The sequence below is a fragment of the Macaca nemestrina genome, chromosome 10 (genome assembly GCF_043159975.1).
Source record: "Macaca nemestrina isolate mMacNem1 chromosome 10, mMacNem.hap1, whole genome shotgun sequence".
NCBI classification, from domain to species: Eukaryota; Metazoa; Chordata; class Mammalia; order Primates; family Cercopithecidae; genus Macaca; species Macaca nemestrina.
The window spans coordinates 52,427,998-52,452,531 of NC_092134.1; the positions used below are offsets into that span (position 1 = coordinate 52,427,998).

A 24,534-nucleotide genomic window follows, 5' to 3' on the forward strand; every position below is an offset into this window, starting at 1 on the left:
CAGGTGTATGTAGAAATTGTTGAGTTTTCTTCACTGGTTAATTATTGACCAAAATTCTATTAATATTTACATACATCATTCAGGCATTATTTTCTGATGTGGATTATATCTCAAGAAATAAAATATGAGCCTCTAGGGTAATTGAAAAACCTCTACGTTTTACAATTATCAGATAAAGTCTAAAGTGATAGATAATGCCTTTAAAACACCCGGGAAGCCATTATTTCTAAAAATATATTGTAAACTAAGCATGATTTTATTTTGCAAGGTTTCAAAGCTATAAATCAATTTATGGTTGCCACTATTAATTTAACCTATTGTTGTTTCACATTCCCTATTTCTAAGGAGGTGATAATAATAACCCCTCTGTATCTCATAGGGACTCTTATGAAGATAAATGGGAAAATATATGTGAGCATTCTTTGAGCTACTTTAAAGGGAGTATGTGTGTAAATAAATATATATATATATAAAAAATATATATATAAATAGCCATCATTGTTTTTGAGGAACTACAGAATGAAAATTTAATACAATTTTTATTTTAAATACATATACAACTTCATATTTTCAATTAAAAAAATTAATTTACCACACCTCTGATATAGGTAAATCAGAATAAATACTATTGATTTTTTCCTCTTCATTGTCCTCTTCAGTTCATTATTTTGGAACACTCTAGTAAGACTTCATGGGCCAGGATTCACTGGTGTATTTTCTGAGCTGTGGAGCCCAAACCCAGAAACACACCCACACCCTTCTTTCCTGTATTACAATTATAGACAGTTAAGTCAATGACTGTGTGAAGTTAACGAATTGTATTCTTAGCATCAATTTCTAAAAGTCATTGTGTTACCCTCCTTAATATTAATTGTGCCGTTTTCAATCCACCATTTTGCCCATAAATAGAGAGAAGCAATGAGGCATGTTGTAAGAAATAACAGGTAATTCATTGATCCCTCTATCAGAGTCAGCATTTTTATGCAATAGGGATGGTTGTGGGAATTGTAAAGATGTGGCTGCAAGTGGGTTGAATTTGTTTTTTTCTATGGCTTTAGAAGGCAGTCTCAGCTGGGTTCAGCCCCCAGTTGAATTGTGGTTTCATGGTTTCAAGGTCATCAATAGTTGGAAAATGAATACAGATTAATCTAGGGAACTGAATTTAATTCTTATTACCCTAGAGAAATAGCACTGGGAATTGATGCTATGCCTGCTTGACTAATAGATCCTTCTTCTGTTCTCCCAAGTCACCTTGTCTACAGAAATATTTTTACTTGGACAGATAAATAACCTAGACAATGACATGCATCCTTTTAAAAGACCAAAAATAGGGATTGTATGATTTTAAACCTAGCAACTAGAATGGTGGTGAAATGAACAAATGCAGTATAAAATATGCTTATATGAATAAATGAATTACTTGGAAAAATATTCATTAACCACTTTAGATATCAATTTCAAAAAATGTCCTTTGGGTATATGCCCAGTAAGGGAATTGCTGGTTCAGATGGTATTTCTGGTTCTGCATCTTTAAGGAATTGCCACATCCTCTCCCACAGTGGTTGAACTAATTTACATTCCCACCAATAGTGTAAAAGCATTCCTATTTCTTCACAACCACACCAGCATCTTTTGTTTCTTGACTTTTTAATAATCACCATTCTGACTGGCATGAGATGGTATCTCATTGTGGTTTTGATTTGCATTTCTCTAATGATCAGTGATGTTGAGCTTTTTTTCATGTTTGTTGCCTGCATGAATGCCTTCTTTTGAGAAGTGTCTGTTCATGTCCTTTGCCCACTTTTTAAACGGGTTATTTGGGTTTTTTGTTTGTTTGTTTGTTTTATAAATTTGTTTATGTTTCTTTTAGATTCAAAGGAATATAAATCATCCTATTATAAAGATACATACACACATATGTTCATTGCAGCACTATTCACAATAGCAAAGACATGGAATCAACCCAAATGCCCAACAATGATAAACTAGATAAAGAAAATGTGGCACATATACCATGGAATACTATGCAGCCATAGAAAGGAATAAGATCATGTCCTTTTCAGGGATGTGGATGGAGCTAGAAGCCATTAACCTCAGCAAACTAACAAGGGAACAGAAAACCAAACATCACGTGTTCTCACTTGTAAGTGAGAGCTGAACAATGAGCACACATGGAGACAGGGAAGGGAACAACACACACTGGGGCCTGTCGTGGGGTGGAGTTGGGGGAAGGAGTGCATTAGGAAAAACAGCTAATGTATGTTGGGCTTAACACCCAGGTGATGGGTTGATGGGTGCAGCAAACCACCACAGCACATGTTTACTTATGTGACAAACCTACAGGTGCTGTACATGTACCCCAGAACTTAAAATAAAAATATTTTTTTAAAAAAGAAAAATGTCACTGTTCTTATAATCTGAGGTCAGATAAAATTAGAAAACAGAGACTTGGAAAGGAATTTCAGAGAAATGGTGGAATTTGAATTGATTGCTTTGTTGGAGAAGAGGGAGCATCTTATTAGGCTATTTTGTTACACACAAATAAAGCAAGGGCTCTGCCTCCTGTTTCTGTTTTTGAAGAAAATTGGGACAATTACTTGGTCCATTTTAATCAGAGCTATAACTGCTCTATTTCTGAAGACTTGTTTTTTTCTTTGTCCAAAATATCTTTCTCTCTCTTCTCTCTCCCTCTTTTTCTCTCTCTCTCTCTCTCTCTCTCTCTCACACACACACACACACACATAGAGAGAGAAAAAGAAAATTGGTTCAGCAGGATGATTTGCAGTAGCAAAGTATTTGTTTTTGTAAAGATCATGTATTCTTCTTTGGACAGTTACTCAGAAAATAAAAACCAGAGCCTTAGACACTGAGGATCAGAATTATTTCAAGTTTTACCAGGCGTAAATGGTGGATGCAGCACTTAAGAGGGCTCTACATGTTACAAACACTAGTCAAGCCCCAAGAAGGGCTCTTTCACATCTCTTGTCAAAACAAAGACAACTGCTGTTAGTAGGTATGGAGGTTTATGAGTGATGCTGCTGTTGAAGTTGAGACAGTTGAGGAGATAAATTGAGTGGTGAAGAGTGGTGAACGGAAAGAGAAAAGATAAATTAACTAACTTGTGGAATTCCTTTTCTTAGGCATACAAGACCTTGCCTAACAAAATACTATTTCCCAGGCATTCTGAGTGTCCATTTACTCGCCTCCCATTCCAATTTGCAGTCTCAGCAGTACTTTCAAAACGTGCAGTATTTATGAGAGTCACCAATGAAGGCTGAAAAACATTTTATGATACCATTCATATTTCTCTTAAATTTGAATTCACATTGGTCTGTATTTATACTCTACAATGTGGTAGTTGCTAGCCAATGTGACCATTGAACACTTGAAGTGAGGCTGGCCCAAAAGGCTGCAAGTACAAAATAAACACTGAATTCTGAAGACTTACTGTGAGAAAAAAAAGAATGGCATAGATCTTAATAAGGTTTTATATTGATTTTATATTGAAATGACATTGCCTTTAGATATGTTGACTAAAATATAATGCATCCTTAAAATTTTACCTCTTATTTTTACTTTTTTCATTTTTTCAAAATTACTTATGTGGCTCACATTATATTTCTACTGGACAGTGCTTGAAGTTTTAAAAATGGTTAATTTTTTCATTGTATTAAATTAGTTAAAAAATTGTCAAGGGGAAGCTCATGAAATAGTGCTAAATGTATCTCTTAAAAACAAATATGTACTTCCAGAATTGTAGACAAAAAGCTAGAATCATTCTTTGTGCTATATATGGGCTTATTTTGACCTCTTACAAAGAAATGTGTCTTCAGCTATGCCAACAGCGTAAACATTTTTTGGATATATTTCATAAAATAAAAATACCAAATGCCACATTATAACCACTCTCAGACACACTATGAAAATATCAAGCATGTGCTGTTGAAACAATATACACTAGAGGAATTAGAGAAAACAACAGAAGGTTCTCAAATAACGAATGAATAGTGAAACCACCCTAAACTCAAGTGCTGAGAAGAGGGGATACTTAAAGCTCTCATTCTGTTTTGGGAGGAATTTGCGGAATTTCTATATTTCATATATTATCCAACTATTACACCAACCCATGATCTTGTTAAATGAAGTTCATTAGTCCGTGCCTTGACCCAGAAAACTTAAATTCTAAAGGACCTACCTTAAGCACAGAATTCTTCCTTGACAAATTCCATGATACATCTGAGAATCTCATGCAATATGTATAAGTATGGGATTGTACCTTTGAAATTATAAAAATTGTATATTATTGTGGTGAAAATTTGAGGTTTCAATGTTTATTAATATTTTTAATTTACCCGTAATGTTATACAGCTGGTGCTCAAAATTGTTGTATATTTGCTGCATAAACTTTAATTGCAGAATATGTTTATGATGTATCAAAAATCCCCACTGGGCTTGTTATAAATAATTGGATAGGTATTAAACGTATTAAAACAATCTTTTAAATGCCAAGAACAACAACAAAAAATAGTGAAGTGTGAAAGAAATCAAATCAACCTTGAGTCTGTACTATCTGCTGTTGCTTAGTATAAATTGTTGTTTGCCATTGATAATGTTGGCAATCAGTTCAAAATTTACTTAAATTTAAGATCGGCTACTTCAATTTTTGACAGGATAAGGTACACTATGTAAAAATTTAGGGAAAATGTTGTTTCTAAACTTAAAAAATGTGTGAGAAAATGTCAACAAAACTGATTTCCTAATAAAATAGGAAGACATTAAATAAATGAAAAATATTTGCATGATGATGATGAAGAAAAAGATTCATATACAAATAAACAGAAACTAATTTCTATTTTTAAAAAAATGCTTCTAGGCTGGGCACAGTGACTCACACCTGTAATCCCAGCCCTTTTAGAGGCCAAGGCGGTCAGATCACGAGGTCAGGAGATCAAGACCATTCTGGCTAACCCCGCCTCTACTAAAAAACAAAAATTAGCCGGGTGTGGTGGTGGGCACCTGTAGTCCCAGCTACTCAGGAGGCTGAGGCAGGAGAATGTCGTGAACCTGGGAGGCCGAGGTTGCAGTGAGCCGAGATGGCACCACTGCACTCCAGCCTGGGTGACAGCCAAACTCTGTCAAAAACAAAAAACAAAAAACAAAAAACAAAAAACAGCTTTCTATTATAAATTTAAGTTATACTCCTAATGCAGGAAGATTTGAGTCATATAGTTCTATTTAAAATTTTCTTTATACTATTCTAGCATTGAAGAATTAGGAAGAATCAAGAAACATGTATCATTTTAGATGATGCATTATGAGGGTAAAATCTTGATATAAGTAATATAAAATTATATAATTGAATTAAATATTTATGTGATAGTTTCTGTAAAGCATTAATTTTTCAAATGTTACCCTTATTACAATGTTTTAGCATATAATTTTATAGGGTAGTTCCAAATATAAATATTGCTTTATAGCTTTATTAATAATTTCATATACTTTTTCAAAATGAAGTTATTAAAATAAACCCTAAGCATTATGATGATTCAGAAGATTGTCTAATTTTGTCTTACTGTCAAAAGAATACAAATTATGTGAAAGCCATGATTATAACAATATATGAGTAACTTTGTTGATATGAATGCAATAAATATAATATATAAAATAAAAATGACTGATAAATATATATACATATATATGTTTTGCTTATTAACCATACAAATACTTTACTCTTTTTAATGAAGCAGCCAAGAATGTGTCATAATAATTTAAATTTGGTCATTTAAAACATTTTTTGACCTTTAATAATAAAGAATTACTAAAGTTTAATACATATTTTTCAATGTGTTCATTATAAAGGGATGCTTGTTAAAAAAGAACAGTGTACTATTTTCATGTAGTAGTCTGAAATTCAGATTTCTAACTTGTACCTATTTGGTCATATTGTATGTGAATCTACATTTGTGATGTTCTCCAGGTCCCACAAGTATCAGTTGTAAACCTGGTAGTGATATTAGATCTGAAGGAAGTGACCATTTCCATTTTTATTAATCATGTTGAAAAAAAGAATGTCAAAGTATAATTTTCTAAAAGAAAAAATGTAACTCAAAAAACACAAAGTAAGCTCACATTAAAAATCTTAAGGAGGAATTAAACCAAAGGATAAATTTGTTCAAAGTAGTATAGAAAAGACCAAAGTATGTATAGTTAAAGAAAGAGAAAAAATGCTGAAATTATGTTGCTAAATTAAATACAAAATGATTTAATGTGCTCCAGGACCAAAACAACTAAGCTTTATGGTTATTTTTTCTATAAGATAGAAATTATTTGCATCTGAACTAGATAAAAATCATTTGCAATTTAACAGCCTTCTGAAGGTTAATATCTTACTGCACAGAGTTTGGTACTTTATCAATAGTAAATAGTAAATCAAATGAAACTGTATAATCTTAGAGAATTAGATAAACCTGGGGCAGATCTGTTAGTGCTTGTTTAGGCCTCAAGAAGAAGATGCAGTCATCCTTTTACATCCTAGATTTTAAATACTTTTCTTAGCAAGGGAAAGGAAATAAAGTCTGGGAAATTCAGTCTTAAGTTGAAGTGAGCAAGGGAATCCTTCCTTAAATGAGACTTGGGGCAACCCCTCCCCTTATATGGGAGCTCTGTTTTCACTCTTTTTCACTCTAATAAATCTTGCAACTGCACTCTTCTGGTTCGTGTTTTGCCATCGCAGACCCACCGCTCACTTCCAGCCCTCCGGATCCGGCAGGGTGTCCGCTGTGCTCCTGATCCAGCAAGGCGCCCATTACCACTCCCCATTGGGTTAAAGGCTTGCCATTGTTTCTGCACAGCTAAGTGCTCGGGTTCATCCTAATCGAGCTGAAGGCTAATCACTGGTTCCATGGTTCTCATCTGTGACCCACAGTGTCTAATAGAGCTATAACACTCACCACGTGGCCCAAGATTCCATTCCTTGGAATCTGTGAGGCCAAGAACCCCGGGTCAGAGAACACGAGGCTTGCCACCATCCTGGAAGTGGCCTGCCGCCATTTTGGAAGCAGCCCACCACCATCTTGGGAGCTCCGGGAGCAAGGACCCCCCGGTAACATTTTGGCGACCACGAAGGGACCTCCAAAGCGGTGAGTAATATTGGACCACTTTCGCTTGCTATTCTGTCCTATCCTTCCTTAGAATTGGAGGAAAATACCGGGCACCTGTCAGCCAGTTAAAAATGATTGTGTGGCCACCAGACTTAAGACTCAGGTGGGAGGCTATCTAGGAAAGGGCTTTCTAACAACCCCCAACCCTTGTGGGTTGGGGGCATTGGTCTGCCTGGAGCCAGCTTCCACCTTCAATTTTCTTGCGGAAGCCGAGGGACTAGAGGCATAAAGCTGTCATCCCGAACTCCCGGCATTAGCTGAGATCATGGCACAGCCAGAAGCCTCTACTCAACAGTCACCCATGCGTGCGTCCCTACCTTTCCTTCTGACCTGTACCTCCTGGGTCCCAACCATGAAAATCTTGAAAGTGTAGCCCCAAAATTCTCCTTGCCTCTGAATCTTCCTCTGATCGCATTTCCTCTAGCAAGTTGTATCTCCAAGGGGATCTAAGGAAACTCTAGGCTGTGTCCTTAGGCATCTAGATTATAAACCCAGGGAGTCTTATCCCTGGTGTCCCTCCTGATTTAGGTATACAGCTCTCAACATGGGCAGTTATGTAGGACCCATTCCCCACCACACTTGCCAGGGCCACAAGTTTGTAATGGCTGTGAGAGAGAGACAGAGAGAGAGAGAGACAAAGAGGGAGTCAAAGAGAAAAAAAAAGAAAAAGATAGAAATAGTAAAAAAGTATGCCCTACTCCTTTAAAAGCCAGGGTAAATTTAAAACCTGTAATTAATTATTGAAGGTTTTCTCCGTGATCCTATAACACTCCAATACTACCTTGTTGTCAGTGTAAACAAGGGCGTAGCCTGAGAACACTGAGGCCACTGACAACCCGGAGCTTTCCTATCAAAAATCCTTAACCCAGCAGATATCCTAACAAGGGATTTAAATCTTAATTACCATACAAAGGTCCGACCAGACCTAGGAGGAATTCCCTTCAGGACAGGATGATAGATGGTTCCTCCCAGGTGATTGAGAAAAAAACCAGTGGGTATTCAGTAATTGATACAGAGACTCTTGTGGAAGCAGTTAGAAAAACTGTCTAATAATTGGTGTCCTCAAACATGCGAGCTGTTTGCACTCAACCAAGCTTTAAAGTACTTACAGAATCAAAAGACTCAACTTATATTCTTCTGCAGTACCGCCTAGCCACGATTTCTTCTTCAAGGGGGAGAAACCTGGCCTCCTGAAGGAAGTATTATTTATAACACCATCTTACACTAGACCTCTTTTGTAGAAAAGAAGGCAAATGGAGTGAAATGTCATATGTACAAACTTTCTTTTCATTAAGAGACAACTCGCAATTATGTAAAAAGTGTGATTTATGCCCTACAGGAAGCCCTCAGAGTCTACCTCCCTACCCCAGAGCCCCCCTGACTTCTTCCCCAACTAATAAGGACCCCCTTCAACCCATTTGGTCCAAAAGGAGATAGACAAAGGGGTAATCAGTGAACCAAAGAGTGCCAATATTCCCCAATTATGCCCCCTCCAAGCAGTGGGAGGAGGAGAATTTGGTCCAGCCAGAGTGCATGTATTATTTTCTCTCTCAGACTTAAAGCAAATTAAAATAGACCTAGGTAAATTCTCAGATAACCCTGATGGCTATATTGATGTTTTACAAGGGTTAGGACAATCCTTTGATCTGACATGGAGAGGTATATACTGCTAGATCAGACACTAACCCCAAATCAGAGAAGTCCTGCCCTAACTGCAGCCCGAGAGTTTGGAGATCTCTGTTATCTCAGTCAGGTCAATGATAGGATGACAATAGAGGAAAGAGAATGATTTCCCACAGGCCGGCACGCAGTTGCCAGTGTAGACCCTCATAGCGACACAGAATCAGAACATGGAGATTGGTGCCGCAGACATTTGCTAACTTGAGTGCTAGAAGGACTAAGGAAAACTAGGAAGAAGCCTATGAATTATTCAATGATATCCACTATAACAGAGGGAAAGGAGGAAAATCCTCCTGTCTTTCTGGAGAGACTAAGGGAGGCATTGAGGAAGCATGCCTCCCTGTCACCTGATTCTATCGAAGGCCAACTAATCTTAAAGGATAAGTTTATCACTCAGTCAGCTGCAGACATTAGGAAAAAACTTCAAAAGTCTGCCTTAGGCTCAGAGCAAAACTTAGAAACCCTATTGAACTTGGCAACCTCAGTTTTTTATAATAGAGATCAGGAGGAGCAGGCAGAGCAGGACAAATGAGATAAAGTAAAAGGCCACTGCTTTAGTCATGGCCCTCAGGCAAGAGGACTTTGGAGGCTCTGGAAAAAGGAAAAGCTGGGCAAATTGAATGCCTCATAGGGCTTGCTTCCAATGTGCTCTACAAGGACACTTTTAAAAAGACTGTCCAAGTAGAAGTAAGCTGCCGCCTCATCCATGCCCCATATGTCAAGGGAATCACTGGAAGGCCCACTGCCCCAGGGCATGAAAGTCCTCTAAGTCAGAAGCCACTAACCAGATGATCCAGCAGCAGGACTGAGGGTGCCCAGGGCAAGCGCCAGCCCATGCCATCACTCTCACAGAGCCCTGGGTATGCTTGACCATTGAGGGCCAGGAGGTTAACTGTCTCCTGGACACTGGTGCGGACTTTTCAGTCCTACTCTCCTGTCCCGGACAACTGTGCTCCAGATCTGTCACTATCCAAGGGGTGCTATGACAGCCAGTCACTAGGTACTTGTCCCAGCCATTAAGTGGTGACTGGGGAACTTTACACTTTTCACATGCTTTTCTAATTATGCCTAAAAGCCCCACTCCCTTGTTAGGGAGAGACATTCTAGCAAAAGCAGGGGCCATTACACACCTGAACAGAGGAGAAGGAACACCCATTTGTTGTCCCCTACTTAAGGAAGGAATTAATCCTGAAGTCTGGGTAACAGAAGGACAATATGGACAATCAAAAAATGCCAATCCTGTTCAAGTTAAACTAAAGGATTCCTCCTCCTTTCCCTACCAAAGGCAGTACCCCCTCAGACCTGAGGCCCAATAAGGACTCCAAAGGATTGTTAAGGACCTAAAAGCCCAAGGCCTAGTATAAACCATGTAATAGCCCCTGCAGTACTCCAATTTTATGAGTACAGAAACCCAACGGACAGTGGAGGTTAGTGCAAGATCTCAGGATTGTCAATGAGGTTGTTGTTCCTCTATACCCAGCTGTACCTAGCCCTTATACTCTGCTTTCCCAAATACCAGAGGAAGCAGAGCGGTTTAAAGTCCTGGACCTTAAGGATGCCTTTTCTGCATCCCTGTACATCCTGACTCTCAATTCTTGTTTGCCTTTGAAAATCCCTCAAACCCAACATCTCAACTCATCTGGATTGTTTTACCCTAAGGGTTCAGGGATAGCCCCCATCTGTTTGGCCAGGCATTAGCTCAAGACTTGAGCCAATTCTCATACCTGGACACTCTTGTCCTTTGGTACATGGATGATTTACTTTTACCCACCTGTTCAGAAACCTTGTGCCATCAAGCCACCCAAGTGGTTTTAAATTTCCTCGCCACCTGTGGTTACAAGATTTCCAAACCAAAGGCTCAGCTCTGCTCACAGCAGGTTAAATACTTAGGGCTAAAATTATCCAAAGGCACCAGGGCCTCCTCAGTGAGGAACGTATCCAGCCTATACTGGCTTATCCTCATCCCAAAACCCTAAAAGCAACAAAGAGGGTTCTTTGGCATAACAGGCTTCTGCCGAATATGGATTCCCAGGTACGGCAAAATAGCCAGACTATTATATACACTCATTAAGAAAACTCAGAAAGCCAATACCCATTTAGTAAGATGGACAGCTGAAGCAGGAGCGGCTTTCCAGGCCCTAAAGAAGGCCCTAACCCAAGTCCCAGTGTTAAGCTTGCCAATGGGGCAAGACTTTTCTTTACATGTCACAGAAAAAACAGGAATAGCTCTAGGAGTCCTTACACAGGTCCAAGGGATGAGCTTGCAACCTGTGGCATACCTGAGTAAGGAAATTGATGTAGTGGCAAAGGGGTGGCCTCATTGTTTATGGCCAGTGGTGGCAGTAGCAGTCTTAGTATCCGAAGCAGTTAAAATAATACAGGGAAGAGATCTTACTGTGTGGATATTTCATGATGTGAATGGCATACTCACTGCTAAGAGAGACGTGTGGCTGTCAGACAACTGTTTGCTTAAATATCAGGTTCTATTACTTGAAGGGCCAGTGCTGCGACTACGCACTTGTGCAATTCTTAACCCAGCCACATTTCTTCCAGACAATGAAGAAAAGACAGAACACAACTGTCGACGAGTAATTGCTCAAACCTACATCGCCCGAGGGGACCTTTTAGAGGTTCCCTTGACTGATATTGACCTCAACTTATACACTGATGGAAGTTCCTTTGGAGAAAAAGGACTTCAAAAAGCGGCGTATGCAGCAGTCAGTGATAATGGAATACTTGAAAGTAATGCCCTCACTCCAGGAACTAGTGCTCAGCTGGCAGAACTAATAGCCCTCACTCAGACGCTAGAATTAGGAGAAGGAAAAATGGTAAATACGTATACAGACTCTAAGTATGCTTATCTAGTCCTCCATGCCCACACAGCAATATGGAGAGAAAGGGAATTCCTAACTTCTGAAGGAATGCCTATGAAACATCAGGAAGACATTAGGAGATTATTATTGGCTGTACAGAAACCTAAAGAAGTGGCAGTCATACACTGCCGGGGTCATCAGAAAGGAAAGGAAAGGGAAATAGAAGGGAACCGCCAAGTGGATATTGAAGCCAAAAAAGCCACAAGGCAGGACCCTCCATCAGAAATGCTTATAGAAGGACCCCTAATATGGGGTAATCCCCTCTGGGAAACCAGCCCCAATACTCAGCAGGAGAAATAGAATGGGGAACCTCACAAGGACATAGTTTTCTCCCCTCAGGATGGCTAGCCATCAAAGAAGGGAAAATACTTTTGCCTGTAGCTAATCAATGGAAATTACTTAAAACCCTTCACCAAACCTTTCACTTAGGCATTGATAGCACCCATCAGATGGCCAAATCATTATTTACTGGACCAGGCCTTTTCAAAACTATCAAGCAGATAGTCAGGGTCTGTAAGTGTGCCAAAGAAATAATCCTCTGCACTGCAGGCCATACATTTCAATCCCTGTATCTTTAACCTCCTTGTTAAGTTTGTCTCTTCCAGAATCGAAGCTGTAGAACTACAAATAGTTCTTCAAATGGAGCCCCAGATGCAGTCCATAACTAAGATCTACCACGGACCCCTGGACTGGCCTGCTAGCCCATGCTCTGATGTTAATGACATCAAAGGCACCCCTTCCAAGGAAATCTCAACTGCACAACCCCTACTATGCCCCAATTCAGCAGGATGCAGTTAGAGCGGTCGTCAGCCAACCTCCCCAACAGCACTTGGGTTTTCCTGTTGAGATGGGGGACTGAGAGACAGGACTAGCTGGATTTCCTAGGCCAACTAAGAATCCCTAAGCCTAGCTTGGAAGGTGACCGCATCCACCTTTAAACATGGGGCTTGCAACTTAGCCCACACCCAACCAATCAGAGAGCTCGCTAAAATGCTAATTAGGCAAAAACAGGAGGTAAAGAAATAGCCAAGCATCTATTGCCTGAGAGCACAGTGGGAGGGACAAGGATCAGGATATAAACCCAGGCATTCAAGCCGGCAACGGCAACCCCCTTTGGGTCCCTTCCCCTTATATAGGAGCTCTGTTTTCACTCCATTTCACTCTATTAAATCTTGCAACTGCAAAAGAAAAAAAAAAATGAGACCTGGATAGTAAGCCAGGGCTCTGAAAATAGACAGACTTGAAAACATTCTATGTAGTAAGAGTAACCTGGCCCCAGCCACATAGAGGCAAGACAGAAACCGGGCCAGGAGGTGCCCTGTGACTGGGACTCTTCAAGCATGGTCTGGGCTAGTACTCTCCCAAAGCAGCTTTATGTCATGATAATTGTAATTTATTCTGTGTTTTGATCACCTCTCTATATCTCCAGTCTTTAGTGGAATACTGCCCAGTCTTGTCTTTAGATATGTTGTGGGAAATTAAAGCAAGGTCCGTTCCATGTTTGGGTTAGGTATTCACTTATGGCATGGAGAGAAAGGGGTGAGACAGTGTTTGTCCTCATACTGAGGCCAGTATGATGGTAACAGCAGTCAGTGGCTTAAGGGAGGATGAGGGAAGGAAATCTATATGAAATTATGAATTAACATTGTTGGGTACATTAAAAAGAGGAGCCATATAGGCCCAGCTCGGCCAATGGCAGTGGCAAATGAAGAATAGGTCGTATGAAAAGCTAGTGAGGTGCTTACCAGAAATATTTAGAAGGGGACCCTGGAAAAGACTAGCTTTTCCCTTTGGATATATGAATGAGGGCCCAGAGCACCTATGCTTGTTGAATTGTAGTATAATTGAGGTAGGAGGTGAAGTACAGACACCAGACTAAATTGAGGACTAGCTAAAACAGGTCCTGGATGGAAGCCTTTCCCCATAAGACATCCTCACCAGCCTGCCATGTCAGTTTACCACTGCCATGGCAACACCCAAAAGTTACCACCCCTTTCCATGGTAATGACCCCAAAACCTAGAACTTACCATGGTCTTCCTAGAAATTTCTGTATAAACGGCCCTTTAATTTGCATATAATTTAAGGTGGATATAAGTATGAGTGCAGAACTGCCTCTCGACTGCTACTCTGGGTTCCCTGGCCGTGGGGCAGTCCTGCTCTGCTGCTGCTGTATACTGGTGCTTCGGTAAAAGTTCCTGTTTAGTACTACCAGGCTTGCCTTTTAATTCTTCTCTGAGTGAAGCCAAGAACACTCCCCAGTTAAGCCCCACTTTTGCAGTTTGCCTCTCTTGCATCACAATGACTGCAGGTATGAACTCTAGAATCATATGACCTGGGTTCAAATGATAATTCCACCTCTTAATAGCTATGTCAATTTTGATCATATTACCTAGCTTCTTTATTCTTCAGTTTCTCCGTCAGTAAAAGAGGGATAAAGCCATCTATACCACACAGGGTTGTTATGAAAATTAAATGCGTATCTATCTACCATCTATCTTCAAATAGTGTCTGTTATACTGTCTGCTTTTTGATTATTTTTCTCTTGGCATAGGTGCCATTTCTGACCCCCTATGTTCACTTTTGAATTGTAAGAGTGACAGCCTGCAAACTATATTTCCGTTACTAGTTAAGAGACTGTAAAGTAGGAGGAAGAGAGATACCAGTTTCCTACCTTTGGAGATGGCCTCAGCAGAAATAGCAGCAGTGTCAGATGAGCTCCTCAGCAGCAGTGTGGCTCCCAGGTGCTCACTAAACTGCAATACCAGCAGGAGCAGAGCCACCAGCCAAGAAGTGGAAAGGCGGACTACAGACCAGGAGTCATAACAACTCCATACCCATGAATAACTACCTGTACTCTTTGGTTCACCCAGCCCTTCCAAGCACTTTGTAACTAATTCCCTGCATTAAATCCCCCTGCAGTTAAAATATTTTCCTTACTGATGGACACAGCTATCGCTATTACTAACCAATTAGAGTAATCTTGCTATTATTATCCTCTGAAACATTACCCAAGGACCAATATTATCCTCTGAAATATTACCTAAGGACCCAAGTATGAATATAACCTTCGTACTCATTTTTCCACTCAACTATTCTAATACTTTTCCCCACAGACTTTGTCCTTGGCCCAGAAGTATTATATAATGAATGGTCAATAGTTATATGTACTGGTGTTTCATCTAAATACTCCACTGTAGGTTTAGCTCCTTCACTGATCAATAACCTAATGGGAGGAGAGATTTAGTTCATTTGAAGTCAGTCTAAGAAGTTCACTGGAGTTCTATTTTGGAGAATAGATGTAAGGAAGCAAACGTGCCTAGAAACATTGTGTGATTTACCTTTAATACTTTATTTTTTTCCAGCTATGTATTGAATACCCATGACTTATAACAGTTTGAAGGAGAAAATATATATCACACAGGTAACCTTGTTTCACAGCTGAAGCAAAGTTTATTTTCAGTAGCCGTTCTGCCTTGGTAAGAGAAACTTTGATCAATGAATTTAGTGTCCAGAACTATAAATTCACAGAAGAATTTGTGAATATGAGGACTTAAAACTGAAGAATAGTTCAAAAAATGATCCAGAAAAGACAGAACTAGTATAAAGGGAAAGTGTGGCTCAGAAATTGACTTAAATTATGTAAGAGATTAGTATGATTCACATTGTTTCCTTAATTTTTCTTTGATTCTTATTCTCTTTCTCTAAGGATTTAGTTCTGTGTTTAAATTGTCATATCCATCTTTCCTCATTGTCCTCTTTTAGACTCTGGAGAAGACTATTGTTAAACTTGTCATCTCAGTATACTGGCTTTTGCTGGCAAGCAAAAGACTTCTCATTAAACAGTTATGCAGATTTGTAGCTGGTTATGAACAATGTTAGCTGAAAAATGTCTTTGAATGACTCTTTCAATTAGCATACTTCATCAAACAGCTTCCTTGGCTAGTTATATTAAATTATTTTAAAAAGCCAAGAAAGCTACTTTTATTAGTTTTTTGTTGTTGTTGTTGTTGTTTGTTTGTTTGTTTTTTGAGACAGAGTCTCCCTCTATTGCCCAGGCTGGAGTGCAGTGGCGCAATCTTGGCTCACTGTAATGTCTGCCTCCTGGGTTCAAGCGATTCTCCTGCCTCAGCCTCCCTAGTAACTGGGACTACAGGCATGCACCACCACACCCAATTAGTTTTTTTTGTATTTTTAGTAGAGACGGGTTTCACCATATTGGCCAGGCTGGTCTAGAACTCCTGACCTCGTGATCCACCCACCTCAACCTCACAAAGTGCTGAGATTACAGGCGTGAGCTACTGTGCCCAGCCTAATTTCTTTTTATTGATAACCTATAGTAAGTAACTGTACAATATGTGACCAAAAATAAATAAGATCAATACACAGGTATGACATGTAGAACCAGTATCACTATTACAGTTGTACCACTTACAGTATATGATTAGTCTTCATGAGATAGTCTACTACTTTCTGAGAGCTGGGGAAAAAATGCAGAGAACTGCTAGAATATAATTTGAAGAGCTGTTGACTGAAAGACAGCAGAACGGAATTAAAATAACACTGGTTTTATAATCATACCACTTAAAATTAATCCCCAACTTTTTCCTCTCTAAAGATTATTTCTCTCTCTCTCTCTCTCTATCGCTTTCCTCCTCTCTCACTCTCACCTTCATTCTCCTTCGCACTCTCTCCTTCACTTACATACTCACAAGCCACATATACACCCTTGAATCAGGTGCAGCAAATTATGGACTGTGGGACAAACTTGGCCTACTTTTGAAAATAGTTTTGATGAAACACAGCCATACCCATTTGTTTACATATTGTCTACAGCTCTTTTTTGCTTCAAAAGCAGTTTAGTAGTTGTAACAGTGACCATATATCTGCAAAGCCTAAGATATTTATGGTCTGACCCTTTACAGAAAATATTTGCTGGCCTCTGCTTAAGGTTATAGTAGAAGTTCAAGAAAGATCAGTCCCCTTCCTTTAGTTTGAAAAAATATGACAGAACACTTAGTACTGTGATCTCCAATAAAAGAAAACAGGGCTGCTTGGAAAAACAGCTGATTTTATGACTGGGACAGAAAATACACAAGACGAGCCTGGAACATTTTGTAGAGCCAGAAAATAAATAAATGCTAAAAAACAAAAACAAAAAACAGAGATATGTCAACGAGATAAAGGAGACAAATGAAAGTGCTCCCAATGGCCAAAGCTAGAGCAATTCAAGTACAATAAATAAATAAAAATGGTATTGGATTATAACTTAAAGTTTAAATTAATGTCCATGAGTCTATGCTGATATAAATGACTCACTGAATAAAGAAATAAGAGGGTAACAAACAAATCTGTAGTGCAGAAGATTTCCAAGTAATTTATGTAGATGCTACCCTCAAAGAAGCGTAATGTTACTGTCCACTCCTCAAGTGTGGGCTGTGCATGCTCACTTTCTTCCAAAGAGTACAGCACTGGAAAGAGGAAAAGGAGTAACTTTACAGTGGAGAAACCTGACAAACACTACCTCAGCCAGGCATCACAGTTAACATCAACAGTGGTAAGTCAGGTTGATAGTGAGAGGTGAAGCTGGCTGGGCTTCTGGGTACAGAGGAGACTTGAAGAACTTTTCTGTCTAGCTAACGGTTTGTAAATGCACCAATCAGCACTCTGTCAAAACGGACCAATCACCACTCTGTGAAACGGACCAATCAGCACTCTGTAAAATGGACCAATCAGCAAGATGTGGGTGGGGCCAAATAAGGGAATAAAAGCAGATCAGCCGAGCCAACAGCAGCAATAGCGTGAGGCCCGGTTGCAATTTAGGGATGCCTTGTTCTTTCCCCCTTTGCAGTGAATCTTGCTGCGGCTTACTCTTTGGGTCTACGCTGCCTTTAAGAGCTGTAACACTCACCTGGAAGGTCTGCAGCTTCACTCTTGAAGTCAGTGAGACTGTGAACCCACCAGGAGGAAGAAACTCCAGACACATCTGAACATCAGAAGGAACAAACTCCCGTCTTTAAGAACTGCAACACTCACCACGAGGGTCCGTAGCTTCATTCTTGAAGTCAGCGAGCCCAGGACCCCACCAATTCTGGACACAATAGTACGTACCCTTGATATTGTGTGATAAGACTGGTAGCTTGCCTTCATCCACAAAATATGTGATACAGGTCTGATCATGAGAAAACTGTCTAGTTTCAATGTCTCTCAAGTGAGAGACATTCTACAAAGTATTTGACCAGTACTCCTCAAAACTGTCAAGGTCATCAAAAACTAGGAATGTTGGAGGAACTGTCATAACCCAGAGGAGGCTAAGTAGCCATAACTACATAATGTGGCTTCCTGGATGGAATCCTGGACAGAAAAAGGTTACAAGTAAAAACTAAAGAAATATGAAGAAATTAGGAATTTTAGTGAGTGATAATGTGCCAATATTGTTGTCATATTTATTGTAACAAAGTTATCATACTAATATAAGATGATAATAGGAGAAACTAGGTATGGGGTATATGTGAACTCTCTCTACTATTTTTGTGATTTTTCTGTAAACTTAAAAGTATCTTAAAGTATGATTTTTTTTTTTTAATTTGGCAGAAAACACCTGAAAAGTTACTACATTTCGTGACAATTTTCTTACACACTCAGATGTAGAAATTATTTCACCATGGATCTAACAAAGAAAATTAAACAAGTTCCAAATATGCTTATTATCTTACGGTAATAGTCTGTGCTTAAGTGTTTTATTTGAAAACTTTTGAAGTTTTTGCATTTACAACTAATGGGCTCCTATCCCAGAAATGCTGGAGAAATACAAAACTCTATTTCAAGTAGAAAAGACAAAAATAGCAAGAAATAACAGTCATGCTCTGAATATAATAAAGTCATTCAGAGGTTCTACATAATTGTAGTATAAAAAAGAAAGAAGGAAATAGTTAAAGGGTAAAATCTACTGGGAACATATTTAATTCGTGTATTGTATTTTGGAAACTACCCAAAAGCAGTAAGAGAGTTAGCACGATGTCTGGGAAATTATAGTGAGCAATACAATGGCATAGTAGTTGATTTGTATATTTAGAGGAAAAAAATCAGCATGAGAAAGAAATTTTTTTTTCTACATTTGAAGAAAAAAATACTCTAAACTAAAAATATATTTCCTAGGGAATAGCTATCTCCAGGTAGCAAACGTGTAGCAAGGACAATTCTATGCCAAGAATAAATCTAAAATTGGCATACAGTTCATCCTAGACATGCTAAACTTTGAATTCTTTAAAAAGTTAAGCAAAGAAATCCAAAGCTGTCATCTGAAGCTTTTTAAATCCATGACAACATACTTAGTTTAAAAATGACAGTTCTAAGACAAATTAAGCCATGATGGCAACCTTTCTAAAAGGGAAACTGATATTACAAGAGGGCTGTGTCAGGTCATGTCATAATAGGGTGTCATTGGCACCCTTGGCCTCTGATGCTAAAAGCAAAGTGATAAACCCCCAATTCAATCTTCAAGAAATCTTTTTTTAATACATATAAATAGAAGAAAGCAAGTCAATCATTTAGATCAGTGGTCCCCAGCCTTTTTGGAACCAAGGACTGGTTTTATGGAAGGCAGTTATTCCATGGATTGGATTCTAATTATGGGAGGATTTCTGGATAAAACTGTTCCACCTCAGACCACTCAGATCATCAGGCATTAGTGAGATTCTCATAAGGAGCATGCAACCTAGGTCCCTCACATGCACAGTTCACAAAGGTTTTGGGCTGCTATGAGAATCTAATGCTGCCACTGATCTGACAGCGGGTGGAGCTCAGGCAGTAATGCCTCTTCCCATCACTTACCTCCTGCTGTGCGTCCTGGTTCCTAACAGGCCACAGATCAGTACCAGTCTGTGGCCTGGGGGTTGGGGAACCCTAATTTAGATGACTGATGATATTTCCACTAAAAGACACGTTTTTGTGTCTTAACTTAGAATACAGTTAACCACAGATCAATGTTATCAAAGACTTTCCCCAATATAGTAGAAAAATATTTAAAATCACCTTTCCTTTGCCTTGAAAACAATTTTGAAAAACGGATAGTTCCCAAACAGCTAAAGATAATCAAATGATTTCACCTATCTATTCCATAATGCTGGATCAGAAAATGTCTGTTACATAGAAAATATTTATTAGCTTATTAGTGCTATATATTAATACTTCAATATTGTGCAATTAGGAACTTAATTGTCAAAATAATTTTTAAAATGTGATTACACTGAGTAAATTGAGCGTATAGATTCTCCACGTTTGCTTTAGCCTGATAACAGTTTAATCTTTGAAAAAAGTAAAACAACTAATATTTCTATCAATTAAGAGTAAAATAGTGAAGGAGAAACAAACTTAGACCAATTCCTTTAACTGCTTCATAGTTATTCTGTTTAACTTCTCGGCTAAAAGGGAAGGAATTATTTTTTCTTGTCCCATTAGAGCCTTAGCACAGATCACTTATCAACATTCATTTGCTTAATAAATATTTCTTGATTACAAAATTTACATGAGTCATTATGGAATAGCTGTGGGAATACAACCGTAAGCAAAATCAGAAAGAGTCTCTACCTTTACAGAGCTTATAGTCTTATAGAAGAAAACAATATTAATTAAATAATCACATGAACAAACATGAAATTGCTCTTGGAATAACTGCTAGGAAAAACAGGTGAATGGTGCTTTCTGATTTAGTTGGAGAATTAGAAAAATCTTCTTCTGGGGAGTCATACAAGATATAAATAAAGCATAAGTAAAACTTAATCAAGGGCAAAGGGAAAATTTTCCAGGTAAAGGGAAAAATATATGCTAATATCTTATGGTGAAAAATAGTTTGGAACATACATGAACTTTAAAAATCATAGTAAGAAAGTTTATCTTTTTCCTTAAGAGGCTACAAAGGCGTTTAAGAGTTTTAACCAAAAGTGACATGACCATCTTTTGCATTTTAAAAAATGTCTTGTAGTCTACAATGTGGATAAATGATTAAATGGGGCTGGCCTGGATGCAAGTAGATTAGTTAAAGGGTTATTATTGTTTCCTGGAGTCAGATAATAAGTAAACCATGATGTTTTCTACAGAGCCAAAAGATGGATGAATGTGAGAGTTACTTAGGAAATAATATGCATTGCACTTGATAATGGATTGAATATGGGATAGGGGAATAAAAGAGAGAAACAGAAACAGGTGCAAAAATTAGCCTCTAGGTTTCTGACTAATAAAGTCTCAGTATTTTGACTATTCATTGAGATAAGAAGATCATTAAAATGTGAGGAAAATGATGTGGAGTAGAATTTATCCATTTTGAGATATTAATAAAGCACTGAGACATTCAGGGGGAGTTTGTACTTCCAGAATGGCAGAGTCAAAAAGCCCTGAAAATAGGTCATAAAACAATGCTGCTCATAAAAGCAATGAGAAAACTGGCAATAATAGAGAAAATCAACTGTTTAAAAACTGAAAATTAACCAAAGACTTGCAACAATCACAGCTTTTATGAAAGAAAAATGGCTGAATCTCAGTAAGAACAATGAACTTTTTGACATTTTAACTTGCACTACTCCCATTACCCTCTTTCTTATTCCATAGCAGCATTGAAAACCAACAGGCTCATAACTATGTTAGTGATCAACCAGCAGTCTACCAGCCAATGGAGGGTTTGGAGCTTCCTAAAAGTGCCATCCCCAGAGAAATGTTAGCATTTGGCTTTTCTAGCAGGTTCTAGGTAAAGCTCCATTCTTAGAGCTTGCCTTTATTTGACCTAAATCAAGACTTCCTCTATGTAAGTGTTGTCTTCAGGAAAGTTGTAGAAAATAATGACAATTCTTTAACATTGCAGCTGGCTGAGGAAGTGATAGCAGTTGTAGCTAGCAAGAGGCAGGCTAAGAATTTTAGAAGGGAAAAAGGGAGTGAAATCCTCACTGGGGGATTTGAAAAGACTGAACATATTCTTAAAAATCTAGAAGGCCACATTCATATGAAGGGCTGTGCATATACCCAGGAATGACCTGAGAAAACTCTAGTCTGTCACATTTGACTGATGTTGATGCCCTTTCCAAGTGGGAAGTAGAGGCTAAGGCAGAGTTTTAAATATGTGATGGAACACTGAAGGTATACACCACAATACAAACAGTACAGCTTGACAAAGATTCAGAGACTTATTGGTTCCAGTCTCTAAGGAAATCTCTGTGTAATTATTAACTGGTCACTAAGTTAACTGAGAAGAAATTTCACTGGCTGCAACAACAAAGAACACGGATTTTACAAAATTGGTCCAAGAAAGTCATCAAACAAGCAATGCCCTTTGCTTTGCTCAGCATCAATGACAAAAATAATGACAACAAATGGCAACAGTAACAAACCCTGGGTAGTGAGGCGTTATTTGATTTCAGAATTATGACGTTATGTTATTTTACATGTCTAGTGTTTCAAATTAGAAAAATCATAAAACACACACACACAAACAGTAAAGCAGGGCCTGAACACATAAAAAAGCAGTCAGTTAAATATTGGCCTTAATAAAGTCAGACATTGGACTCACTAGACAATGAATTTAAACTAACCATTATGATTATGTTCAAATAACTAAAAGAAGCCAGATAGAATATGAAAGAAGAAATAGAAATTATTTAAAAGGCTGAAACAGAAATTCTGGAGTTGAAAAGTACAATAACGTCAATACTAAACTTTCAATAATGGATAGAACAACTAGTCAGAAGAACAAGAAAATAAAAGACATGAAAAACACTATAAACAAACTTGATCTAACAGACATCTACAGAACACTGACCTAGTAAAAGCAGAATGCACACTTTTATCAAGTATAAATGGAACATTCTCCAGTATAGACTATCTGTTATGCCATAAAATAACTCTCAGTATATTTAAAAGGATTTAAACCATACAAAGTTCGCTTTCCAACTATAACGAAATGGAATAACAGAAGGAAAGAAACAGAAGGAAATGTAAAATTCACAAATAAAAGGAACATAAACAGCATGCTCCTAAGTAACCAGTAACTTAAGAAATCCCAAGGAAAATTACTTTGAGATGAATGAGAACAAAAGCACAGCATATCAAAACTTACAGGATGCAGCTAACATAGTGGTTAGAGGTACATTGATATCTACAAGTGGTTGTATTTAAAAAGAAGAAAGGTCTCAGTTAAATAACCCATCTTTTCATTTCAAGAAACCAAAAAAAAAAAAAAAAAAAAGGCAAGTTAAAGCAAGAAGAAGGAGGGAAATAAGAGATACTAGAATAGAAATTAGTGAAAGAGAGAATAGAAAAACAGTCATCAAAATCAGCAAACCCAGCTGGGCGTGGTAGTTCATGCCTGTAATCCCAGCACTTTGGGAGGCTGAGGAGGGCGGATCACGAGGTCAAGAAATAGAGACTATCCTGACCAACATGGTGAAACCCCATCTCTACTAAAAATACAAAAATTAATTGGGCGTGGTGATACGCGCCTGAAGTCCCAGCTACTCAGGAGGCTGAGGCAGGAGAATTGCTTGAACCTGGAAGGCGGAAGTTGCAGTGAGCAGAGGTCACATCACTGCACTCCAGCCTGGGAACACAGCAAGACTCAGTATCAATAATAATAATAATAATAATAATAATAATAAGCAAACCCAAAAGTTGGTAATTTGAAAAAAATCAAAATTTGTAGAAATTTTAGCTGGATTGTCTAAGGAAAAATGGGAAAATATTCAAATTATTATTTAATAAATCAGGAATAACAACTATCTACCTCACAGAAATAAAAAAGATTAATAAGAAATATTACAAAAAATGGAATGTTAACAAATTAGATAACATAGATGAGAAGGACAAATCCTAGAAATACAAAAACTATCAATACTAATTCAAGAAAAAATCTGAATAAACCTATAACTAGTAAAAAGTTTTAATTAGCAACTAAAATATTTTCCACAAGGAAATTTCAGGCCCACATGACTTCACTTGGTAACTACAAATGAAAAGATATTGACCTTCAGGAATCGCAACACTTAATATTATCAGATGACAATAGTTCCCAAATTGATCTATAGATTTAATACAATTACGATCAAAATCTCAGCTGCCTTATTTGCAGAAACTGGGGCTCAGAAAATAATACCGTGAAATGAAGGCCTCAGCAGCGACCTCAGAAGCAGACATTTTTCCTTGACCTTCTCCTCCCCTCATGAGTCTCAGTTCCATTCTTCCCCAAGACTAGCCATAGAAACTAATTCTCTCTTCCCGCAAACAAACCATAAAACTTAAAAATATTACTGTAATTTTCCTCTCCCTTTCCGTGCAGAAAGTGGATATAAAGAAATTATCTGTCTTACTTTGATTACACAACATAAGACCCCCATTCTAGGGAAGAATTCCCTATACTCAAAAGAAACGAATACATGCTCAGAGAGGCCAAGACTAATGTAGAGAGACAGGCCTTTCTGGGTTTCCCCACTCAGTCTGTAAAAATTAGATCAAACCCATTTTATCCAATCACATTTCTACATGACTGTCCATACTCTGTTGATTCTAAGCATAAAAATGGACAATTTCCCCTGTATTTTCAGTTCTTTATTCTGAAGGATCCCACATATACATGTTAAATAAATTTGTATGCCTTTTCTGCTATTAATCTGCCTTTCAAGAGTTGATTTTTCAGCAAAACTTAAGAGGTTTGCTGTCCCCTAGAATTCTAACATTCATATTGAAATACAAGGGACCAGAATAGATAAAACAGTCTTGAAAAAGAATAAAGTAGGAAAATGCACACTTTTGATTTCAAAATTAACTACAAAGCTATAATAAT

The 24,534-nt window shown here is 38.1% G+C and overlaps 1 long non-coding RNA gene across 3 annotated transcripts in view; it reads right to left on the minus strand.

Annotated features, from left to right (window-relative positions):
• Positions 1–13,983, minus strand: part of LOC105473295 (uncharacterized) — a 30,784-nt gene extending 16,801 nt beyond the window's left edge. For all 3 annotated transcript variants that reach the window (XR_011609016.1, XR_003016166.2, XR_011609015.1), the window contains exons 1-2: positions 13,742–13,983; positions 4,196–4,276 (exon numbers count right to left, since the gene is read on the minus strand). This is a non-coding gene — a long non-coding RNA (uncharacterized lncRNA). The remainder of the gene's footprint in view (positions 1–4,195; positions 4,277–13,741) is intronic.
• Between the last annotated feature and the right edge of the window lie 10,551 nt (positions 13,984–24,534).